General features: G+C 39.5%; 1 long non-coding RNA gene across 2 annotated transcripts in view; it reads left to right on the forward strand.

Moving 5' to 3' along the window:
- The window catches only part of LOC105611804 (uncharacterized), a 175,460-nt gene that overhangs the window by 86,955 nt on the left and 64,149 nt on the right, over positions 1-24,356 (forward strand). For both annotated transcript variants that reach the window (XR_009595661.1, XR_009595660.1), the window contains one exon: positions 13,788-13,937. This is a non-coding gene — a long non-coding RNA (uncharacterized LOC105611804). The remainder of the gene's footprint in view (positions 1-13,787; positions 13,938-24,356) is intronic.

A 24,356-nucleotide genomic window follows, 5' to 3' on the forward strand; every position in this document is an offset into this window, starting at 1 on the left:
AGCGCACATAAGAGGATAACAGTGTCTTCCTAATGGTGTGTCAGGAGGTGTTTTAAGGGAAGTATATCACTTTTTTAATGAAAATAAAAATTCTGAAAATGTCATTTGAAAAACACACACACATGCACACACATACCCACGTGCTAAACAAATTGCAACAGACTTTTAAACAGAACATAAAGTGGTTCTTGTTTACTAAAACTGTTATGGTACATAACCAAAACATTTCAACTACACGGATCAGTTTACAGGATTTTCTAAGTTGAAACTTAAAAACAGAAACCCATGGTTAGGACCAAGAATGAGATTCTTCTAAGTAACTTTGGCATCTAGACTTGGAATGTAGACCAAACAAATAATATATAACAAGCAAGACCCATTCAGAAATGAGCATCATACAAATACGGTTCTTCTCCAAGTGTGGGGGATTTTCATGAAGCTTAGAGATTTCCTTTTGCTCTTGGAGTCTTACTCAGCTTTTGAGAAAAGCCAACTGAGGAAACCCAACAGAGGAGAAGGCAGGCACGGATTCGAGGAAAAACTGTATTTGTGCCCTCATGTCATCTTCTTTTCGTGTAAAAACCTTTTAGGAAATGTCCCAGCATGCTCAGGAGTGCCCACAGCCTCACTCTGCGCTGGGAGCTGTCCCTGCTCATCCACCTGGACCTCTCAGAGCTGCCTGGGGGACGGGCTACAGAAAGCCTTCCCTGGGAAGGTTTTCAAAACTGGAACCGAGGAAAGTGAACCTGCCTCTGAGTTCCTGAAATGTGGCATGTAAGGCTCATGTGTCAGTCCTATATTTCCAGACAGGGTTTCAGAGAGGAGGAAGCTGCTTTGCAAAAAGGAAGAGAAGAGGGAAGCTGTCATGGAAAAGAGCAATGGGGGAGGCTGGTGGTGTTCGATTGTTGGTGGTGGTGGTGTTGGAGTTGTGGTTCCACTGTGTACGAGGCTTACCGGGCACCATCTGCCCAAGGGATCCACAAGACAAACACCTTACTCCAGTTCTCTTAGCATAAGTCCCATTAAAAAATAAGCTGGTTTCCTGTCCCCTGCCACCTAAGATCCAAGCTATTTTATCTTCACCTATTTCTCCTCAGTTGTTTGGATGTTAAATACAAATTAACTCAGATGGTAAAAAGAAATACTGGGATGATAGTAGCTTATAGTATGCCACGCATTGTTCTTTGAACTTTACTTATACTGATTTATTTCATCCTCCGAATGATCCAGTGAAGATTCTGTGGTATTATCTCCAGTTTACACATGAAGCTCACTAAGAATAAAGAGTCTGTCTAACTTTGTATTTTTATATTGGCACCTGCTTTCAAGCCCAGATGGCCTGACTGCTGCACTCTCTGCTTCTGACCGGTGCGCTTCCATCCCTCCTTCCTTCCATCCTTCTTTCTGTTTCATTGTGACTGCAGTGTCATCTCACAGTTATTAAATGTGCAGAGAAACAGAAGTGCCTGTTTTGAAAGCATAAGCCCTATTTTGTCAGTCCACGTGTTTGCTATCACAGCTGGGCTTCTTCTCCTCTGAGTTTACGAATTCTGTCACTCCTCACCCAACCATGTCTGGATACAGACTGTTCGGTCTTGGAGGTGCAAGATAAATTGGGCACATGTGACTATTCTCAGATTTTAAGGTCAGTTCATCATCAAGGAATTAAACTTCAGTGGAAGATAATGTTCTCAGAGTCTCTGGGACTGGTCTGTTCTAGATGAAGTCATTTCTGCAATTGTTTACAGATATTTTAGCCTCTCAAAAAGCTAGTCAGTCACACACACAGACACACAGATACAGTCTCATGTTTATCCACCCTCTACCTCACCTCCAGTCAACAAGTGGAAACTGACACAATTCATGCATCACCAGAGATTTGCTGTGATGCCCCTGCCAGCTTGGAGTGAAATCTACACAGTCTTGTCTGGGTCTTGTGGCTTGGCCTTTTGTTGCCTGGTAAATTTCATCATTATCATGCGATGCTCCCTGTGCTAACCATTCTTCACTTTTTATGAGGTCATTATTTTAAAAATATATGATCATAAAATATTTGTTTCAAGCAGTTCTGTTCCTTGAATATTAGAGTAGTTTAGTTTTGGAGTTTGTTCTCTGATATTCACAGTGCCGTGGAAGGTGTCATGGCTGAGAAGTTTTCTTTAGAGGTGATCTTCAAGGGTTGGTGTGCATGTGAGGTGTTGGTGGTGGGGTTAATACTCATTGAGTGAATTATTTTATGAGCTATTAAGCAAGAGGCCTGACTTTCCTAATGGCAGAAAAAGAAGAGGAACTAAAGAGTGTCTTGATAAAGGTGAAAGAGGAGAGTGAAAAAGCTGACTTTGTACTCAGCATTCAAAAAGCAAAGATCATGGCAACCAGGCCCATCAATTCATGGCAAATAGAAGGGGAAAACGTGGAAGGGATGACAGATTTTCTTCTCGTGGGCTCTCTGTGGATGGTGACTGCAGCCGTGAAATTAGAAGACGCTTGCTTCTTGGAAGGAAAGCTGTGACAAATCTACGCAGTGTATTGAAAAACAGAGAGGTCACTTCGCCAAAAAGATCCATCTAGTCAAAGCTATGGTTTTTCCAGTAGTCATGTACAGATGTGAAAATTGAACCATAGGAAAGGTTGAGTGCCAAAGAACTGATGCTTTCAAATTGTGGTGCTGGAAAAGACTCTTGAGAGTCCCCTGGACAGCCAGGAGATCCAACCAGTCAATCCTAAAGGAAATCAACCCTGAATATTCACTGGAAAGACTGATGCTGAAGCTTAAGCTCCAATACTTTGGCCACCTGATGCAAAGAGCTAACTCACTGGAAAAGACCCTGATTTTGGAAAAGATTGAGGGCAGGAGTACAAGGGTCAACAAAAAATGAGATGGCTGGATGGCATCATTGACTCAATGGTCATGAGTTTGAGCAAACTCCTGGAGATGGTGAAGCACGGGGAAGCCTGATGTGCTGCAGTCCATGAGGTCATAAAGAGTCAGACGTGACTTAGCAACTGAATAACAAGAACAGCCTAACTTTCCTTCTGTTTCTTTAACTATTTTTCAAGTTATTAGTGCCTCTTGTTCTAAAATCTTATAATTATAGTATAGTGATTGCTGATGCGTGAGTATTTTGTAGAGTTGCTTTTTTAGACTGTGTTGAAAAATCTGCTGAGATACTTCTCTCAGTTAAGCCATATACAGGACTAAGGATTTTTATCATAAGGCTATGTTAGAACCACTCCCAATAATGAGAAGAGTCACTGATAAGATTGGTTGCCTCAGAAAAAGTTTGAAAAATAGTACTTCAGGAAATAAGATGATTCCTAATCAAAGCTGGAAGATGTGGACCTTGCTGAAATTTAATTAAGCAACTATGGTTAAGCCTGAGGTAGTTTAATATCATTTATATACAGAATAATCTAATTATACAATCACCTAACTAAAGAAATAATTTTTGAATTAAACATGCAAAACGGGACATGGAAGCTTTTGGGGCTGGTGTATATATGTTCATTGTCTTGATTGGGCTGATGGTTCTCCAATTGCATGAATGTGTCAAAACACAACTTACAAACACGTTTAGGTGTAGATTTTATACTATAAATATATGGAGTTTATTGTATGCCAGTTAACCTCAATGAAACTGTTAAAAGGCAAAAAAAATAGTAAGATTCCAAATCATAGTGAGATTTTCGAATAAAATGCTCACCACTGAGTGCTCTCCAAGCAGGCCTTCCCTCTACCTCCTCTGTCTAGCCTGGGGGGTAAATCAGGCTCCACCCACAAGGGGGACTTGCATGAACCCCACAGAGATGAGCATGCGATACATGGAGTGGAGGTTCACCAAGAGTGTGCATTGTTAGAACTACTGCACACGAGGACTAGGGGGCAATTGAGAGATTCCCTAATTCTCTTAGACTCAGTTTCTAGTGACTTGTGCAAGGGAGCACAGCTGAGATTAGAAAAAGAAGGAAGTGAGTGATTTTGAAGAGAGGGTTAGTGAGCTGCTGTTGAAGGCACGCTGAGCTTGAACACATGTTGCCGTAGGCAAAGGTCTCATCGTTAGGAGAGGCAGGTGGTCAGGCAGAGAAGCAAAAAGAACAAGAAGCATATGGACAAGACTTTTAGTGAAACTGCAGAACATTGAGAGTAGCAGTGAGAGATCCAGTTGGAAGCTTTTCTTCTTTAAGGGAAGAGTAATAAACTGAGTGAGCTGAGTGAACTTTCTACGACCAGATTCTACAGGGTGGATGATCGTTTTCTTACTTGATCTGTGATCAATTTCTACTCAAGAGTTCTTGTTATTAACATAGGATACCCATCAATTCTTATTAATACTTTTAGAAGTTCAGAGTTATAAATAGGCCCTAAGACAAACAAAAACCTTGTAAAAATTTGACTCTAAAGAAGATACATTTTTACATAATACGTTTAGTTAAATAACAGGGGATTAAAATGCTTTCTGAAAAACATTTCAAAGTAGATAAATAAAAAATGTGTATAGGGGTTTCTGTACATGAGGAATTTGGTTTTTTTACTTGAATAAATCAAGTTGTAACACATTATGTAATACTTGTATAAATATTTCATATAAAAAAACCTAAATATATCTCCATTTGCATTTATATGACTATAAATGTATCTTTAAAAGGACTGAAAGGATTCACATCAAGTCATTTACTTCTGAGGAAGACAATGGGGTTAGATAGGGCTACAAAATAGAGAATATCTTCAGGTGTTGACTATGTCTTTAAAAGTATTTCAAAAAGATGCAAAAAAAAAAAAAATCCAGTCAGTAACAGACTAAATATTTTAGTCCCTTGAAGCCTAGAAATGAAAAATTAGAAGTGATTATACTAAAAATCTATTATAAATGAATTAGTTAACAGAATTGTAAAAATATATATATAGTAAATATATATATTGTCATATTATAAATACATATAGTCAATATATTGACACACATGGTCATTCAATTCAGTTCAGTTGCTCAGTCGTGTCCGACTCTTTGCGACCCCATGAATCGCAGCACGCCAGGCCTCCCTGTCCATCACCAACTCCCAGAGTTCACTCAGACTCACATCCATCGAGTCCGTGATGCCATCCAGCCATCTCATCCTCTGTTGTCCCCTTCTCCTCCTGCCCCCAATCCCTCCCAGCATCAAAGTCTTTTCCAATGAGTCAACTCTTCGCATGAGGTGTCCAAAGTACTGGAGCTTCAGCTTCAGCATCATTCCTTCCAAAGAAATACCAGGGTTGATCTCCTTCAGAATGGACTGGTTGGATCTCCTTGCAGTCCAAGGGACTCTCAAGAGTCTTCTCCAACTCCACAGTTCAAAAGCATCAATTCTTCAGCGCTCAGCCTTCTTCACAGTCCAACTCTCACATCCATACATGACCACAGGAAAAACCATAGCCTTGACTAGATGGACCTTAGTTGGCAAAGTAATGTCTCTGCTTTTGAATATACTATCTAGATTGTTAGACTATATATATATATATAAAATATCTGGACTGTATTCCTAAATCAGAGAAGTTATATTTTCAGGGCTAAAATTATGAGTCATGTGGTAACTATTACCCAGGGCAGGTTTATCCATGTCCTTTTGGAACTTAAAACTGTGTTTTGCAGGTTGTGCTTAAAACTGCGTTTTGATATTGCATGTAATTACTGACAGTGTATCTGACTGGAAGTATTTCACACATGATTTTTGTTTGCCTGCAGTCAAAGCTATGTTTTTTCCAGTAGTCATGTATGGATGTGAGAGTTGGACTATAAAGAAAGCTGAGCACTGAAGAATTGATGCTTTTGAACTGTGGTGTTGGAAAAGACTCTTGAAAGTTCCTTAGACTGCAAGGAGATCCAACCAGTCCATCCTAAAGGAGATAAGTCCTGGGTATTCATTGGAAGGACTGATATTAAAGCTGAAACTCCAATACTTTGGCCACCTGATGTGAAGAACTGACTCATTTGAAAAGACCCTGATGCTGGGAAAGATTGAAGGCAGGAGGAGAAGGGGATGACAGAGGATGAAATGGTTGGAGGGCATCACCAGTTCAGTGAACATGAGTTTGAGCACGCTCCAGGAGTTGGTGATAGACAGGGAAGCCTGGCATGCTGCAGTCCATGGGGTCTCAAAGAGTCGGACACGAGTGAGCAACTGAACTGAACTGGGGATATAATCTCATGGCCTGTAGGTTGAATTTCCTTGCAAAGAATGTGTTGTTGGTGTCCTTTCTACAGCTGGGGATACCTTCTGGGAGCCTGTCTTCTCTGTCTGCCAGAGACCCCAGCATACCCCTGCTGTTTTGTCCCTGGCTTCATCATAGCCTCTGTCCACTGCCTGGATCCTGGAGTCCTCTGATTTTATGATATTCATCTACTGTAGCCCCAAGGAAGTGGTATTCCTCTTTGCTTCAGCATCTTTGTGTGTGTGATCCCATCATCTTGGAATTCCTGGAATGTTGTCGTCATGGTTCATCTCCACAGAGACTTTCTGATTTATGTTGTAAAGATTATTCAGAGGGGCTCTAAGAATATAGTTCTTTTTTATTTACCAATTCTCTTCCCTTAACATCTAAATTCTTGGTTTGAGTTTAGTGCCAGGAAAAATTCATTTTCTTTAAAGGGAAGATGCATTTTTTCCTATTCAGTAATGACAGTGATTCACTGTTTATTATTCATTCTGTCTATCTATTGTCGTCATGTTTTAGACCTTAGTGTGAGGGGATGCGGAACCTCAGTGGCAGCTATGATGTTATCCTATAGTCACAATGTCTGCATCTTCTTTTTAGTCCTTTGATTGGAGAATTTCTACTTTTCTTAGCTATATCTTTTGTTATAATCTGTTTTAAATTCTTTTGGGAAAAGGAGGGATATGTTATTTGACAGATAAAAGTAAAATTGTGTAAACATTAAATACTACACTTTATATAAATTTGAATTTGCTTAATTAGCAAACAGAGCAACAAAAATTATGAATATTTTAAAATACTTATCAATAGAACATTTTCTTAAAGCTTGATTATGGTATTGAGTTCTGCTCACACGTATGAATACTTTGTAATTCTTGAGACAGAATTTACGCTTGTAGCAAAACAAGTAGAGCAAACATTTATCATCTGTTTATCTCTGCATGTATCATTCCCCTTATTCTTTAAAATAATCTTGGGAGAAAGAAAATACCCATAAAAAATTGAGAGAAAGTTGCACAGTGTGTCTTTGAATTCAGGGCTCCACAGTTTGTTGCATTACATTTTAAAGAGAACCGATATTATTCACTATTTATACCTTTGTGGTTAGACAGAGATTGCTTCCTATCATCGTTTGTTCAGAAACAAAAGGCATCTGGTAATACATTATGCTGAAATCAGTTGGCTGGGAAAGAAAGAAATTATGCATTTAACAACCTGCCAGATGCTTGACAAAGAATGCCTTCACTGATTTGTGGGGTAATTTTTCTTAACTACTGAGCTGTTCCTAAGAATGAAATGCTCAAATGAGCAGAGAGCTTCAGGCAGAAAATGTAGCCATACCGCAATGGCTCCATAAGCGTCACCCAACTTATCATTCTTCCACTAATTCACTTTAGAGCACAGGTTTTCCGAGTGAAGGGAGAACAAAATACATTGGATTTCAAATCCAAAATCTTTATGTACTGTCCTGGTAAATTTTAAGCATCAAATCCTTCCCAGTTTTCACACTTGCCTGAAGGGAAATATGAACAGTGAAAAGAATGAAAACCAGTCATGTCCAGCTCTTTGTGACCCCATGGACTATACAGTTCATGGAATTCTCTGGGCCAGAATACTGGAGTGGGTAGCCTTTCCCTTCTCCAGAGGATCTTCCCAACCCAGGGATCGAACCCAGATCTCTCACATTCCTGGCAGATTCTTTACCATCTGAGGCACAAGGGAAGCCCAAGAATACTGAAGTGGGTAGCCTGTCTCTTCTCTAGTGGATCTTCCCAACCCAGGAACTGAACCAGGGTCTCCTGCATTGCAGGCAGATTCTTTACCAACTGAGCTATCAGGGAAGCCCAAAAGGAAATATGATCTAAGATTAAATGACACAAGCAATGATTATCTAGATCTAGCAAAGTCCCTTTTAGGATTTTTTGAGATTGATCACAGTCTCCATGTGCAACTTCGGCTGATGCTATCTTTTTATTCACCCTGGATTAATTCCAAAGGGAGAATCATGTTACAATAAGAAGCTGCTCCTTTCCTTTGTCTTGGAAGGAGCTAAAAAGAAGTACCCTGTTGGGTTTTTATTCTAGGTGGTGTTTGCTGAGTTCCCATCCTCCTGGATTTTAGCTGCTTTGGAAGCTTGGCCAGAAAAAACCCAGACCTGTCCTGCTACCTTCTGCATGCTGCAAGGCAGAGTTGGGGGGCTTTGCAGTCAGAGCCAGGGTCCCATCTTTGTCCTGCCAATATTGCTGTGTGCTGTGTGGAGATGACCTAGTCCCTCTAAATTCCAGTTCACATAGGGTTGTTTTGGAGGATTAAATGAGAAGATATTATGTTAAATGTTCAGTAAGTGGTATCAAGAGTAGTGATGAAAAATATTATCTGCCAGCATGATAAACACTCATCCTTCCCTGTTTACTTTCTCTATTAAAATGCATAAATACCAGTGAACCTCTAAGTATGGTTTCCCACTCTTGTTTGAATCTCTCCCATGAACACAGATTTGAGTGTCTATCCTGTCTTTGTCATTAAACATTGTCTGTGTCTGTCTTCGCTTGAGCTGCCATAACCAAATACCATGGACCAGGTGACCTTACCAACAGAAATTTATTTTCTAGAGACCAGATGTCTCAGGTCAAGGTGCCAGCATGATTGGTTTCTAGTGAGGACTTCCTCCTTGGGTTGACAGACTGCCACTTTTTTGCTGTATCCTCATATGACAGAGAGAGTGAGAGCAGACTTTCCAGTGTCTCTCCTTATAAGGACACTACTCCCATCATGAGGGCCCCATTCTCATGACCTCTGCTAAACCAATTACCTTGCCACAGGCCCAACTTTCTCTGAGGACCATCACATTAGGCTGGGCTTCTGCAGGGCCATCTTCTCTCTACCCTGTACATTCTCAGTGCCCCATGCAGTGCTACTAGGGGCCAGGAAGTCATATTGTACTGTTGCCTAAATAAGTGACCAGTTCAGTCTTTGAACTTCTTGAAGTGATATAGATGCTCCACTAGTGTGAGCTGCAAAAAGTCCTAAGGTCCCTGGATCATCTTAAAAAATATGAGACGGCAGGACCATCAGAGTAACACCTTCCCTGGTGGTGCTCCAGGGGAAATGATTCTACCTTAAGCAGTGGAGCCCAGTGGTTAAAAACACTCCAGAGTTCAGATGGCCTGAGTTTAAATGCTTGCTCTGTCACTTCCAAGCTGTGTGAACTTGGGCCTTAATTTTCCCATTTTTAAAGTGAGGATAATAATAGTAGCTTTCTCATAGGGTGGTTGTGAAGATTGTATGATACACATTCACACACACACAGACACACATTCTTTTCCATTATGGTTTATCACAGGATATTGAATATAGCTCCCTTTGCTATACAGTAGGACCTTGTTTGTCCATCCTGTATATATTAGTTTACAACTGCTAATCTGAAACTCCCAGTACTTCCCTTCCCAACCCCTGCTCCCCCTTGGCAACCACGAGTCTGTTTTCTATGTAACTCTATTTCTGTTTCATAGACAGGCTTCATTTACATCATGTTTTAGATTCCATGTATAAGTGATGTCATATGGTATTCGTCTTTCTGCTTATTTCACTTAGTATGACAATTTCTAGGTCCATCCATGTTGTTGCAAATGGTATTATTTCATTCTTTTTTTCCGCGGATGAGTAGTATTCCATTGCATGTACATATGTATATATATGTATATTTATGTATATAAAGTGTGAAAGTGTTAGTCACTCAGTCATGTCAGACTCTTTGTGACCCCATAGATTGTAGCCCACCAGTCTCCTCTGTCCATGGAATTCTCCAGTCTATGATACTGGAGTGGGTAGCCATTCCCTTCTCCAGAGGATCTTCCTGACCTAGGGATTGAACCTGGGTCTCCTATATTTCAGGCAGATTCTTTACCATCTGAGCCACCAAGGAAGCCTATATATAAATGAGGGCTTATGTGTCATATGAGGACATAACCTCTCTCTCTCTCTCTCTCTCTCTCTCTCTCATATATATATATATATATATATATATATATATATACACATACATATATATATATATACACACACATATAGGCTTCCTTGGTGGCTTAGATGGTTAAGAATCTACCTGCAATGTGGGAGACCCAGGTTTGATCCCTGGGTCAGGAAAATTCCCTGAACATGACTGAGTGATTAACACACTTTCATATATATATATGAATGAATATTTAGAAGGCTAAGAAAGTGGAAATAAATGCTGGTTGCCATTCCATGTGATTTTTGCTATATTTAGTTAAGAAGTGGCCCAGCAGAATCCATGTACTGTATGATTATGTTTTTATTAACAATAGCTACCTTTCATTAAACAGGTAGTTTTTGTTGATAACATTATCATCTACAAGGCATTACACACAGAGATATAAGTACACACATATTTATCTATCTATATATTTATATAAACACATATATGTGTATAGTCCTTGTGATATATATAGTCCTTGTGTGTATATATAGCCCTTGAAAATGACATTTTAGCTATGCCAGAGTATTTGTTCAGGGTGTAGGCAGTAGATGTTACCCTTTTTCTCTTAGCCCCTTTGAGTTTAGTTACTACCTGAGAGGCAGAGGGAGAAACCTTTCATTAAGAATACATCCCTAACCATAAATTTGCATAAAAGTAGAGGAGTTTCCTCTGAGGAGGTGGGCCCCATAACGATGCCTTTCTTTTGGAATCCAAAGTTGTTAAACATTTTTAATTAATTCGTGCAGGCTTCATTTCAGTTTGTCTATAGGGAAGAGCAGTGCCACTCCTGAGATTGAATCCGTCCCTACCAGAATGCGTGTGTCTGATGGGTGTTCTATCTCAGGCTTAGGGCTGGAGGTTAAGCAGAAGCTCTGGTTGTGAGACTGAATTAGTTGACCCTGGAAGCACATAATTCCAGTCCAGACACTGACCTAGAGCAGTGTCTGTTACTGAAGTAAAGAATTTATCCTATTTGGCACACAGGCTGGTTTTGTCATGGAGCACTCCTGTCTGAACCTATCTTTTAAAGAAGGTGAAAAGTGAAAGTGAAGTTGCTCAGTTGTGTCTGACTCTTTGTGACCCCATGGATTGTAGCCTACCAGGTTCCTCTGTCCATGGGATATTCCAGGCAAGAATACTGAGTGGGTTGCCATTTCCTTCTCCAGGAGATCTTCCCAACCCAGGAATTGAACCCGGTCTCCTGCATTGTAGGCAGATGCTTTACTGTCTGAGCCATCAGGGAAGTATCAAACCTTAAGGAATGATGACCATCTAGGAGTGCTGGTAGGAGTTGCACCCCAGCCATGGTGGAGGAGCCAGGACCCTGGATTCAGGGACTAAGGCACCAAAGGCAATAGGAGTTATTGGTCTTTAAGAAGAAGAGCATTCTGATTCTTACTTGGGCTAGTGTTTTGGGCATGTAAAATTTTGGGAGAGGATCAAACATGGGATTATATGGTCCCTTATGGGGAGTTTGGCCTGGCCTCAGTTCTCAGCCATGAAGCTACAATGACCTAGAGATCTACTGGAGTAATGACCTGGCATTTACTGATCATTATGTCATGAAAAATTGGACAAGTTATTGATATTTTGGCGTATTTGTTATAGGTTGCCAGTATACAGTATTTTCTTTAATTTTTTGGTTGTTTTCATTCAGTACCATTTAAGTATAACTGATGTAAAGGAGAAAGAGCTTCTATTGAGTTAGTGCCAGAATTACTACAATGTTGAAATTAAACTAGTCTTCTCTAGGAGAATGATTGTCTGGGTAAGCACACCTCTCATATTGTCTGTTTATTAAGACACAGAGTTCTCTTTGAAACGGCTTTATTAAAAATGCATTGTACTTGACAAACGAAGTTCAGGACCAGATGGCTTCACTGATGAATTGTAAAACACTTAAAGAAGAATTAATACCCATCTTTGTCAAACTCTTGCAAAAAATAGAAGAGAAGGGAGCATTTTAAAAATCATTTTTCAAGGTCAGCATTACCCTGACACCAAAATCAAACACCAAGAAAATAAAATTATAGGCCAATATCCCCACTGAACAGTAATGCAGGAATCTTCAACAAAATATCAGCAAACTGAAGTCAATGGTACATTGAAAGGATCATATACTATGATTGAGTTGAAATTATTCCAGGGATGTAACAATGGTTCAACATCTGTGAATCAATGTGATATACCACATTAACAAAATGAAGGATAAAAATGATATGATCACTTCCACAGATGCAGAAAAAGCATTTGATAAAATTCAGTATTTGTTCATGATGAAAATTTTCAACAAAGTAGGTATAGAGGTATTGTTCCTTAGCATAATAGATGTCATATATAACAAGCCCACAAGTACCATCATACTCAACAGTTAAAAGATGAAAGCACTTCCTCTGAGATTAGGCACAAGACAAGGATGCTCACTCCTCCTCTTTTTGTTCAGTATAATATTGAAAATCTTATTTACAACAGTTAGATAAAATAAAAGCCTTTCAAATTGGAAAGGAAGACATAAAACTGTCTCTCTTTGTAGATGACACGGTATTATATATAGAAGACCCTAAAAACTCCACCCAAAAACCTGTTGGAACTAATAAACTCAGTAAAGTTGGAGGATACAAAATCAACATACAAAAATTAGCTGCATTTTTATATACTAATAATGAACTAGCAGAGAAATTAAGAAATCAATTACATTTATGATTGCCTCAAAAAGTATAAAATATCAAAGTATAAAGTTAACCAAGGAATGAAAGACTTGTACATTGAAAACATAAGACAACAGTGAAAAAATTGAAGGAAACACGCATAAAGGAAAAGATACTCTATGCCCATGAATTAGAAGAATTAATATTGTTAAAATGTCCATACTGTCCAAAGTAATCTACAGATTCAGTGCAATCACCACCAAAATTCCAATGACATTTTTCACAGAAATAGAACAAACAACACTAAAATTTGTGTGGAACCACAAAAGACCCTGAATAGCCAAAGTAATCATGAAAAAGAACAAACTTGGACCTATCATACCCCCAGATTTCAGACTGTACTACAAAACTACAGTAATAAAAGCAATATGGTATGGCACACAGATAAATGGAACAGAATAGAGAGCCTGGGAATAGACCCATGCCTATATGGTAAATTAATTTATAACAAAGAACCTAAGGAGATACAGTGAAAAGGACAGTATCTTCAATAAGTGGTGTTGGGAAAACTGAAAAGCCACATACAAAAGAATGAAACTGGACCACTATCTTACACCTGTTGACCTGAAATAATTGCCAGATATTGCTCTAGCAAAGGTGGGTTTATTTGGGATCAGTAGAGAATTGTAATTCAAGGCCTGCAACTATGGTGAGCTACATGAAAGTCCCCATACAGCAATGAAAGAAGGATACTTTTATAGGAGGGAAAGGAAGTTGGGAGGATTATAGTAAACAGAGAGTTCATGTGTTTTCGTTGGCTGAGTCCTTGCCAGGAAATAATAAGGGTCTTTCTTCTTGCTGGGCTCTGCTATCAGGAGAGCTCCCCATTCTGGCCTCCCAACTCTATTTAATTGACGTTTCTGTTTTGTCATTTTTATATTCCATACAGAAAAATGAACTCAAGATAGATTAAAGTCTTGAATCTAAGACTTAAAACCATAAAACTTCTGGAAGGAAACAGGGGATATGCTCCTTGGCTTCTGTCTTGACAATGATATTTTTGGATTTGACACCAAAAGCAAAGGCAACAAAAACAAAGGTAAGCAAGTGAGATTACATCAAACTAAAATGCTGTGTACAGCAAAGGAGACCATCAACAAATTGAAAAGACAACCTACTGATTGGGAGAAAAGAATTACAAACATACATCTGATAAGGTAATATCCAAAATACACAAAAAAACTTATACAGCTCAACAGCAAACGAACAAACAAAAAGCAAAACCCCCAAACCCAGACAATCTGATTTCAAGAAGGGCAGAGGACTTGAATAGACGTTTTTCCAAAAAACACATGCAGATGTTTTTTAATAGATATATGAAAAAGAGCTTAACATCACTAATTATCAAGAAAGTGCAAATCAAAACAACAATCAAATACCACTTCTCACATGCTAGAAAGGCCATTATCAAAAAGACAAGTAGTAGCAAATGTTGACAAGGGCTTGGGAAATAGAGGACCCTTCCACTGTTGGTGGGGATGTAAGTTGGTACAGTCATTATGGAAAACAGTGTGGAGGTTCCTCAAAAAATTAAAAATGGAACTACCATATGATCCAGCAATTCCTCTTCTCAGTAGTTAGTCAAAGCAAACAAGACATTCTCTCAAAAATGTATCTGTACCTCCACATTCATGCAGTATTGTTTATAACCAATGCATGGAAACAAGTAATTGTCCACTGATGGGTGAATGAATAAAATAATGGAAAATTAGTTTAGAAAGAAGAAAATCATGCCATTTTTGACAGTATGAATAGGAACCTTGAGGGCATTAGCCTAAGTGAAATGAATCGCACAGATAGGTGGAATCTAAAAACATCTGAACTCATAGATACAGAGATTGGAAGTTGTCAGAGGGAGAGTTGGGTGAAATGGGCATAGGGAGTCAAAAGTAATAAACTTCCAGTTATAAGGTAATGAATCCTGTACTTTACAGCACAATGACTATAGTTAACCATACTGTTTTATGTATTTGGAAGTTGCTAACTATGCGTTATGGATGTTAACTAAATTTATTTATGTAATCATTTCCCCAAACATACATATATCCAATTATTATGTTCTATACATAATATCAATATAATGCTATAAGACAATTTAGTTTAAAGAAATCTACATGCCATCCCTCCAACCTCTTTCTCCCTTTCCAAGTCTGGTGATAAATAGCAACTGGTGCTGGCACAAAGCTAAAGAGAATTAAATGATCTTGGGATCAACTGATAAGTTTGAACATCTTGCTAGGAAAGAAATTATTCTCTTTTTGAAGCTTTAACAGTAGGCTCTGATAGAAACTCTTCTGTCCTGACTTTTCAGTTAGACTCTGAACCTAGGGTAAGTAACTACCACTTCCTCATTTGTAAAATAGTTTTCTTGGTACTGCCCTTTATTTCTGTTACAGGAATTCTATTCAAATGAAAATAAAGTCAGGAAAGTTTCAGGATAGGAGTCCCATGCAATTATTACAAGCATCATCCTGAATCATATTGTGAGATGATTCACAATATGAGGAAAAAATGCATGAGAAAAAATACATAGCAAACATTGATTTAGGATACCCCTTATCTGACTCTCTGTGTCCCCAAGGACTGTAGCCCGCCAGTCTTCTCTGTCCATGGAATTCTAGGCAAGAACACTGGCCATTCCCTTGTCCAGGGGATATTCCCCCAGGGATCAAACTCTGGTCTCCTACATTGCAAGCAGATTTTCTTTTCTTTTTTTTCTTTTCTTTCTTTTTTTTTTTTTTTTACTATCTGAGCTACCAGGGAAGCCCACTATCCATAATAAAGGTATTTAATCTTTGAGAAAAGGATAGAGTGAGCCCATTCTGCCAGTATGATTGAGACTCGGGAAGCAACTTGTTGGCCCCAGTGCACAGACAGTGAGTGATCACACTTCTGTCCATGAATTCCCCATGGCTGGTACACTTTGCTTGTTAAGTAACATGAACATTATCTAAGTTAATTAATACATAGTACAGATTTGACCTCTTATTTGCAAACTTAACCACATAGAATGCAAGCTGAGATGCATTTAACACACTGTGATTTTTATAGCAAGACTTGTAGAACAGAATGAAAAAGATATATGTACCTAACTGAGCCAAGCAAACAACCTAATTGTCAGCTGGGAGCAACTGGTGTTTCAAACCTTGTTGTGTTTTTTTATATCTACTGAGCCTGTGATACTTTAACAATGATTATAAAATATAGAGTAATTTCAGTCTTTTTATGGCCATTCAGTTCGGTTCAGTCACTCAGTTGTTGAACTCTTTGTGACCCATGGACTGCAGCATGCCAGGCCTCCCTGTCCATCACCAATTCCCAGACCTTGCTCAAACTCATGTCCGTTGAGTCAGTGATGCCATCCAACTATCTCATTCTCTGTTATCCTCTTCTCCTCCTGCCTTCAATCTTTCCCAGCATCAGGGTCTTTTCCAATGAGTCATCTCTTCGCATCATGTGGCCAAAGTATTGGAGTTCCACTTCAGCATCAGCCCTTCCAATGAATATTCAGGACTGATTTCCCATAGGATTGACTGGTTTGATTCCCTTGCAGTCCAAGGGACTCTCAAGAGTCTTCTCCAACACCACAGTTCAAAAGCATCAATTCTTTGGTGCTCAGCTTTCTTTATAGTCCAACTCTCACATCCATACATGACTGCTGGAAAAGCCACAGCTTTAAGTAGATGGACCTTTGTTGGCAAAGTAATGTCTCTGTTTTTTAATATGCTGTCTAGGTTTGTCATAGCTTTTCTTTCAAGGAGCAAGCACCTTTTAATTTCATGGCTGCAGTCACCATCTGCAGTGATTTTGGAGCCCCCCAAAATAAAGTCTGACACTGTTTCCACTATTTCCCCATCTGTTTCCCATGAAGTGATGGAATCAGATGTCATGATCTTAGCTTTTTGCATGTTGAGTTTTAAGCCAGCTTTCTCGCTGTCCTCTTTCACTTTCATTAAGAGGCTCTTTTGTTCTTCTTTGCTTTCTGCCATAAGGGTGGTGTCATCTGCATATATAAGGGTATTGATATTTCTCTTGGCAATCTTGATTCTAGCTTGTGCTTCATCCAGCCTGGCATTTCTCATGATGTACTCTGCATATAAGTTAAATAAGCATGGTGACAAATATACAGCCTTGACGTCCTCCTTTCCCAGTTCTGAACCAGTCTGTTGTTCCATGTCCAGTTCTAACTGTTGCTTCTTGACCTGCATAGGGGTTTCTCAGGAGGCAGATTAGGTGGTCTGTTTTCCCATCTCTTGAGGAATTTTCCACAGTTTGTTGTGATCCACACAATCAAAGGCTTTGGCGTAATCAATAAAGCAGAAGTAGATATTTTTCTGGAATTCTCTTGCTTTTTCAATGATCCAACAGATGTTGGCAATTTGATCTCTGGTTCTTCTGCCTTTTCTAAATCCAACTTGAATATCTGGAAGTTCATGGTTCATGTACTGTTAAAGCTTGACTTGGAGAATTCTGCTAGCATGTAAGATGAGTGCAATTGTGTAGTAGCTTGAATATTCTTTGGCATTGCCCTTCTTTGGGATTGGAATGAAAACTGACCTTTTCCAGTACTGTGGCCACTGCTGAGTTTTCCAAATTTGTTGGCATATTGAATGTAGCACTTTCATAGCATCATCTTACAGGATTTGAAGTAGCTCAACTGGAATTCCATCACCTCCACTAGCTTTGTTCATAGTGATGCTTCCTGAGGCCCACTTGACTTCACATTCCAGGATGTCTGGCTCTAGGTGAGTGATCACACCATCATGATTATCTGAGTCGTGAAGATCTCTTTTGTATAGTTTGTGTATTCTTTCCACCACTTCTTAATATCTTCTGCTTTTGTTAAATCTATACCATTTCTGTCCTTTATTGTGCCCATCTTTGCATGAAATGATCCCTTGTTATTTCTAATTTTCTTGAAGAGGTCTCTAGTCTTTCCCATTTTATTGTTTTCCTCTATTTCTTTCCATTGATCAGTGAGGAAGGCTTTCTTATCTCTCCTGCTATTCTTTCGAACTCTGTATTCAAATGGGTATATCTTTCCTTTTCTCCTTTGCCTTTTGCTTCTTTTCTTTTCTCAGCTATTTGTAAGGCCTCCTTGGACAACCATTTTGCCTTTTGCCATTTCTTTTTCTTGGGGATAATCTTGATCACTGCTTCCTGTACAATGTCAAAAATCTCCGTCCGTAGTTTTTCAGGCATTCTGTCTATCAGATCTAATCCCTTGAATCTATTTGTCATTTCCACTATATGATTGTAAGGGATTTGATTTAGGTCATACCTGAATGGTCTAGTGGTTTTACTTTCTTCAATTTAAGTCTGAATTTTGCATTAAGGAGTTCATGATCTCAACCACCATCACCTTCCTGTCTTGTTTTTGGCCATAGAAAATCTTAAATACTTATGCTTTTGGAAATAAATCAAACCAACCTAGGGTCAGAGTGGAAAGAAGTGTCTTTTTTGCTGTTGGGTCTTAGTATGGATATAGCTGGGAGTGTCCTGTCAGGGAACCAAGCTCCACTTCCGACCTCGCATGCTAACACACACTAAATATTACTGTCCCTCTGTATAAACTGATTGGTGAGGATTCATTCAGTAACAGCGCTTACTTACTTAGCACATATTTTTGAGTACCTGTAATGTGCCAGTCGCTGTCACAGATGCAGGGAAGACCATGAACGGAAGTCCCTGTCTTCACATGTGGTGAGCAGACTCCGAGGAAATCAATACCTAATGAACCATTAGGTGGCCCTAATGCCGTGAAGAATAGCGATCCATACAGGGTGCTGTTTTGGAGCAAGTGGTCGGGAACCTTCTCTGTGGGATGGTGACCTCTCAGCAGAATGCTAGGAGACATGAAGGAACCGCATGTGAATGTTGGGCACACAGGAGGAGCAGGAAGTGCAAGGACTGTGTTACTGAGTTCTGAGAAATGCAAGGACATGCCCAGTGGTGGAGGCAGAGAAATGTTACTATTAATCATCCTTATATAAGGAACTGCGAAAAAGAGCCATATTAATTCTCTCAAACCTGAGTTACATTCACAGGTCCACTGCCTTTTTAAAGTTTCTTTTTATTTTTTTAAATCTGTGAGTAGACAGTTTGATCAAGGATCAGCATTGCACTGTTTCAGGTATCTTGCTAGTGACTTCATGTGGACAAACTCACTGAATATTCAGAAGAATCCCATTATTATCCTTGTAGCTCCATGCATTTGAAGTACTGAGGTATGGAGGCTTTAAATGACTTCCCGGTGGTCACAGAGCTGGTGGCTGTTGGAGCCAGGGTTTGCCAGAGCTGGCTACACACCCAGGCCAGTGTGAGTGTGAGACTTCAACTCTGCACTGTCTGGATTCCTTCTTGGAGGATGGAGAAAAGGGATGCTTTGAGCCCAGCCTGAAAATGGATTCTGGGGACAGTTTGCAGCCTTGGTAGTTTAGCTGGGGGCTTATTCTGTATATCTTTCACTATGGGGAATGAAATGATTAATCTTAGGGGATAAATGTATGGCTCTTTTTTAGCAAGAACTCTGGTTACAGCTCTATGTTACGCATATGTGAAAGGGTCGTGATACAAGTTGATACCAGCTTGAATACACTTTGGCCTGTTTGTTGTCAGAGTGTGCCTCAAGCATGGGCACAGAAGATTGGGGTCCACGAGGCATCCTTCTGCTGGGAGGATGAACAAACAGTACTGGCGTAAGTCAAAGGTTGTCATGGATAGATTCCTGCATCTCAGAGCAGAGTGGAGCTCAAAGAACAGTTCAGCTCTCTTAACATTAGGTCAAGGCAGACTCAGGGAAATTAGCTGGCTTGAATGAAAAGTACACAGTGCTTGTAATAAAATGCACATTGTTGAAAAATGACCTTGTGGGCACCGGCTGATGAGATGGAAATTCTGGTGCCTGTCAGCCCTGCAGGGAGGATGGCAGGAGCGGTAGATGAGGTCTAGGTGTCCTGGGCTGACAAGCCCTCTCTCTGGTCCTTACAGTGTCTGAGGCAGAAACTCTGATTTTGAGTGTTTACAGTACTGCCTGACTGGACACTAGGGGTATTTTCAGATAGTGCTCTGAGGAAAGAAGCCTGAGGAATATTTTTAAGTGCCCTGGTTATTTTATTTCCCTCAAAGGAAATAATTAAAAGCCAGTCTATTTTTAACCTGGAGTGCCATTGGAGGTCACATTCACTGATTTTCGCAAGTGTTCTCCCACTGTTCTTTTCCTTAACCTAGTACTTTCTAACATGAGAAGCGGCCGATTTGTTAGTAGGAAAACATGTTCTCGAGTCACATGTATAGCAGGAAGTGGCGTATATAACAGTAAGTAAAGAGGTTGTAATTGGGCCTGACCTGCTTACAATACATGATAAAGGGGACAGTTTAAGGGCAGACAAATACTGAAGGTAAGACGTAACTTTTAGCTCATAACAAAGAGCTTTCTTCATATCAGTGATTGGAGGAGTGCTGTCTGTGTCTGGCTTCTTGCCTATTGCTTTACAGGCATGACAAAAGCTGAGAAGATAAACCACATATTACTTACAAGCAACAGTTCTAGATATGAATCACAAATGACCTTATTTATAGATCATTTGAATTATTTTTCCATTATTGATTTGGAAATAGTGATGGTACTGATTCAATGTTAGTAATCGTTGTATTACTTTCCCTATTAAATGCCTTTGACATTTTGGTATAATATATTCAAAGATTAATTCTGATAAATTCCAGGAAGCTGAAATGATGACTAGTTTCCATCTTGATTATGGTCTCTAGTGTTGACATAGAAACTTGGGACAAAAGAAAACTTCTACAAAAAACTTCTACAAAAGAGAATTGATAAAAATATTAATCATCTTCTAAATAGCTGAGTAGAAATCAAACAAAATATTGAGTCCCTTCCATTAATGAAAATATTCTTGTTATCTTTGAATTATCAGATTTCATAAGATTAATAAACATTTTCTATATATTTTCTGTGCTAAAAATGGGTAAGTAATAACTTCTTATAAAACCTCTTTGTTATTATTACCTATCACGTGTCTGGCAAATTCAGTCGCCAGTATAAATAGAAATGTAAAAGTAAATAAGGAAGACTTCTGGGATGCCAAATGCAGTAGCACAAAATCCACACGCCCAAACTAAAATCCTCTTACTCATGGGTGAGCACTTGGGCCGTCATTTACAGGCATTTTCTTTTCACTTTGCACTCAGAACTATGCTTCTTTTTTATTTATTTTTTAAAAAAGATAAATTTATTTATTTTAATTGGAGGTTGATTACTTAACAATATTGTATTGGTTTTGCCATGCATCAACATGTATCCGCCACAGGTATACACGTGTTCCCCATCCTGAACCCCCCTCCCTCCTCCCTCCCCGTACCATCCCTCTGAGTCGTCCCCAAGCATCCAGTATCATGCATTGAAGTTAGAAACGGGAAATCAAAACAGAGGGGAAAGAGAAGCCAGAAAGACAGGTACAGCGCCTGCAGTAAAAAAGTAATACCTGAGAGCTAAACGAGAGGGAAAAGGCAAATGATACAATGCCTATCTACCTGCTGTGAGGATATGTACAGATGTGTGATGATTTTAGGAGTCAGTTTGACTAGGCTGCGGTACCTAGCTGTTCGGTCAAATATGAGTCTAGATGTTTCTGTTGAAGGTATTATTTAGATGACATTAATGTTAAGTCACTAGGCTTTGAGTAAAGCAGATCACCCTCATAATGTGGATGGGCCTCATCCAATCAGTTTAAGACTTCAAGAGAAAAAAAGTGGACATCAGTTGAGGAAGAAAATTCCGCCCTGCAGACTGCCTTTGGATTTGAACTGCAGTATTAATTCCTCCTTGAGTCTTTGCCCTGCTGGTCTGCCCTTCAGATTTTGGACTTGCCATTCTGCACAATGACAGAAGTCAATTCCTTAAAGTAAATCTCAGCCCCCCCTCTCTGTACATGTATACAAACTATTGATTCTGTTTCTCTGGAGAACTCTGACAAGGTTTCCTTTCTTCCTTCCTGCTTTTCTTTCTACCATCTGTCTATCATGTATCTATAGCAGTCATACAAACAGAGTTTGGGAAGGTGTCATTTATCATATACGTGCTTGGACCTTGAGAAGTTTGAAGGATCTGCTTCCTCGACTCAGTGGATCTGAGGAACAGAAGGAGTTCACGGTGGACACCAAGGTGTAATTCTTAGGATCCTCCTCCAGGAGGGACCCTCTGCCCTGTCCCGGCTGTACTGAGGGACAGGGCTGTCTTAAGCTGTCATGCCTTTCTCAGATTGGCTCAGTTGCAGACATCCTTTTCACCCAAGGCCACACACTTTGGAAAGCAGCTGCATCCAATGACATCCTAACTGAGGTGGGAAAGAAGTCATTTTAGCTCCAGAGCTCCCTGCGAAGTTGGCTGACCCTCCCTGAGTTTCTGCTAACCTTCTTCCTGGGCTCAGTACTGCTCCTGTCTCCTTTAGACAAGTGTTGATTCCAGGAATTTTTATTAAACATCCTGTACCCTAAACTGTGGTGTTGGAGAAGACTCTTGAGAGTCCCTTAGACTGCAAGGAGATCCAACCTGTCCATCCAAAAGGAGATCAGTCCTGGGTGTTCATTGGAAGGACTGATGCTGAGGCTGAAACTCCAATACTTTGGCCACCTGATGCAAAGAGCTGACTTATTGGAAAAGACCCTGATGCTGGGAAAGATTGAAGGCGGGAAAAGGGGACAACAGAGGATAAGATGGTTGGATGGCATCACAGACTCAACGAGTTTGGGTAAACTCTGGGAGTTGGTGATGGACAGGGAGGCCTGGCGTGCTGCGGTTCATGGGGTCGCAGAGTCAGAGGCGACTGAGCGACTGAACTGAACTGAACCCTAAACTTCAGCTCAGAATCTGCTTTCTGGAGAACTCAGAGGAGAACCTATCACTTAAGCAGAAAAGCATGGTGTATTTCTCTTCTCAGATTCCCCATAAACCTTTTATTTTTCTCTACTCTCTAGGTGGGGACCACACAGAAGCAGATCCTGGGGCAAAGACTTGGGTGTAGGCATTTGGGAGGTAATTTTAGATATGATCCCAGGAAACATAGAATGGTGAAGTGGCAGAGAAGTGAAAAAAACAAAGGATGGCTAATTGTTCAGCTCATTACCGTAGGTAAATGGGACTCAATTACTCCGAGGAACTGTAGGAGATAGTGTAGAACACACCTTAAAATTACCCCACCAAGAGGCAAAGGAGCAGACGTATTTATCACCACCTCCCATCAGCTATTGGTTGAAAGCTGCTCCCAGACTAACTCCCAGGAACTAGAGAGAGAGGGCTAACCAGGATCTGGCCTCTGGAGGAAGCGTGCAGGCCAAGTTAACAGACTGTTACATCTTGAAACTGTTAGGACAGCGTTCATGGGAATGGTGAACCTTAAAGTGATATGGGATGGGCACCTACAATATCTGCTTCAATTATCCATCTCAAACTTTAGTGCTTGCTCAGGACATGGGGATGGGGTGACCCCTATCTCACAGGGCCAGGAAATACTCAAGGTAGAGTTCCATTTCTTCTGATTCTCTCTTATCAGTTGATGCAAATTTTTCTATATTTGTGTTGTTACTAGCTATTATTTCATCATACTTTTGTCTTTATGGTGTAAACTTTATGCCCTGCTCCTTCTTCATGGCTTTGCCTCTTGAATTTCAAAAGCTAGATTTTTGGAAGAGGAAAAACTCATCTGTCTCTTAAGTGCCTGTCTATGGAAACAAAAATGTTTTGTCTTTTAGGATAATTATTCATGCCATAAATTAAAAATAAATTTATTTTGCAACTCACGTAACATATTTTTAACAGGTAGAATTCCCCCACTCACTTATTGATGTCATAAATCCAACCAGCCAGCTAGATAGGTGCCTTGAGGCAATATGAAAATAATTTAGCAAATAAAATTGATATTAATTATTGCCAAATATACTTAACCAATGTGAGTGGGAAGAAAAGGGAAGAAGTAGAAGGGGCAGTTCTCATCTTATGGAACACGAGGTTAACACATACTGCTTAAATTTTAAAAATCTAGGCCAAAAGTGTGATTTCTTACATCTCTTTTCAGCTCTAGAGAACTCTTGTGAACTTATGTTAGGTGTGAAAGAAATATTTATATTTTAATGCCAGTGTATCTATTCAATTTATTCTTTATTTCATTAAGTCTAACTAAATAATTTTTATTTAAAATGTCATGTATGTAGGATCCCATTAAAAAAAACCTATACATTTATCATCTATGTACTTTTCATCATTTCTTCTATGTTTATATATAGAAAAATATCCATAGTGCTAGTCAAAGAATATTCAGAAAATGATTTCTATATGTTAGGGTTTCCATAAGTTAGGGGGTTTAAAATTCTTTTGCTTTCTGCTACATTATTTTATATGATTAGTTATGAGTCTGTACAGATTTGATGAAAGAAATAATGTTAT

This window comes from Ovis aries, chromosome 12 (assembly GCF_016772045.2).
Source record: "Ovis aries strain OAR_USU_Benz2616 breed Rambouillet chromosome 12, ARS-UI_Ramb_v3.0, whole genome shotgun sequence".
Taxonomy (NCBI): Eukaryota; Metazoa; Chordata; class Mammalia; order Artiodactyla; family Bovidae; genus Ovis; species Ovis aries.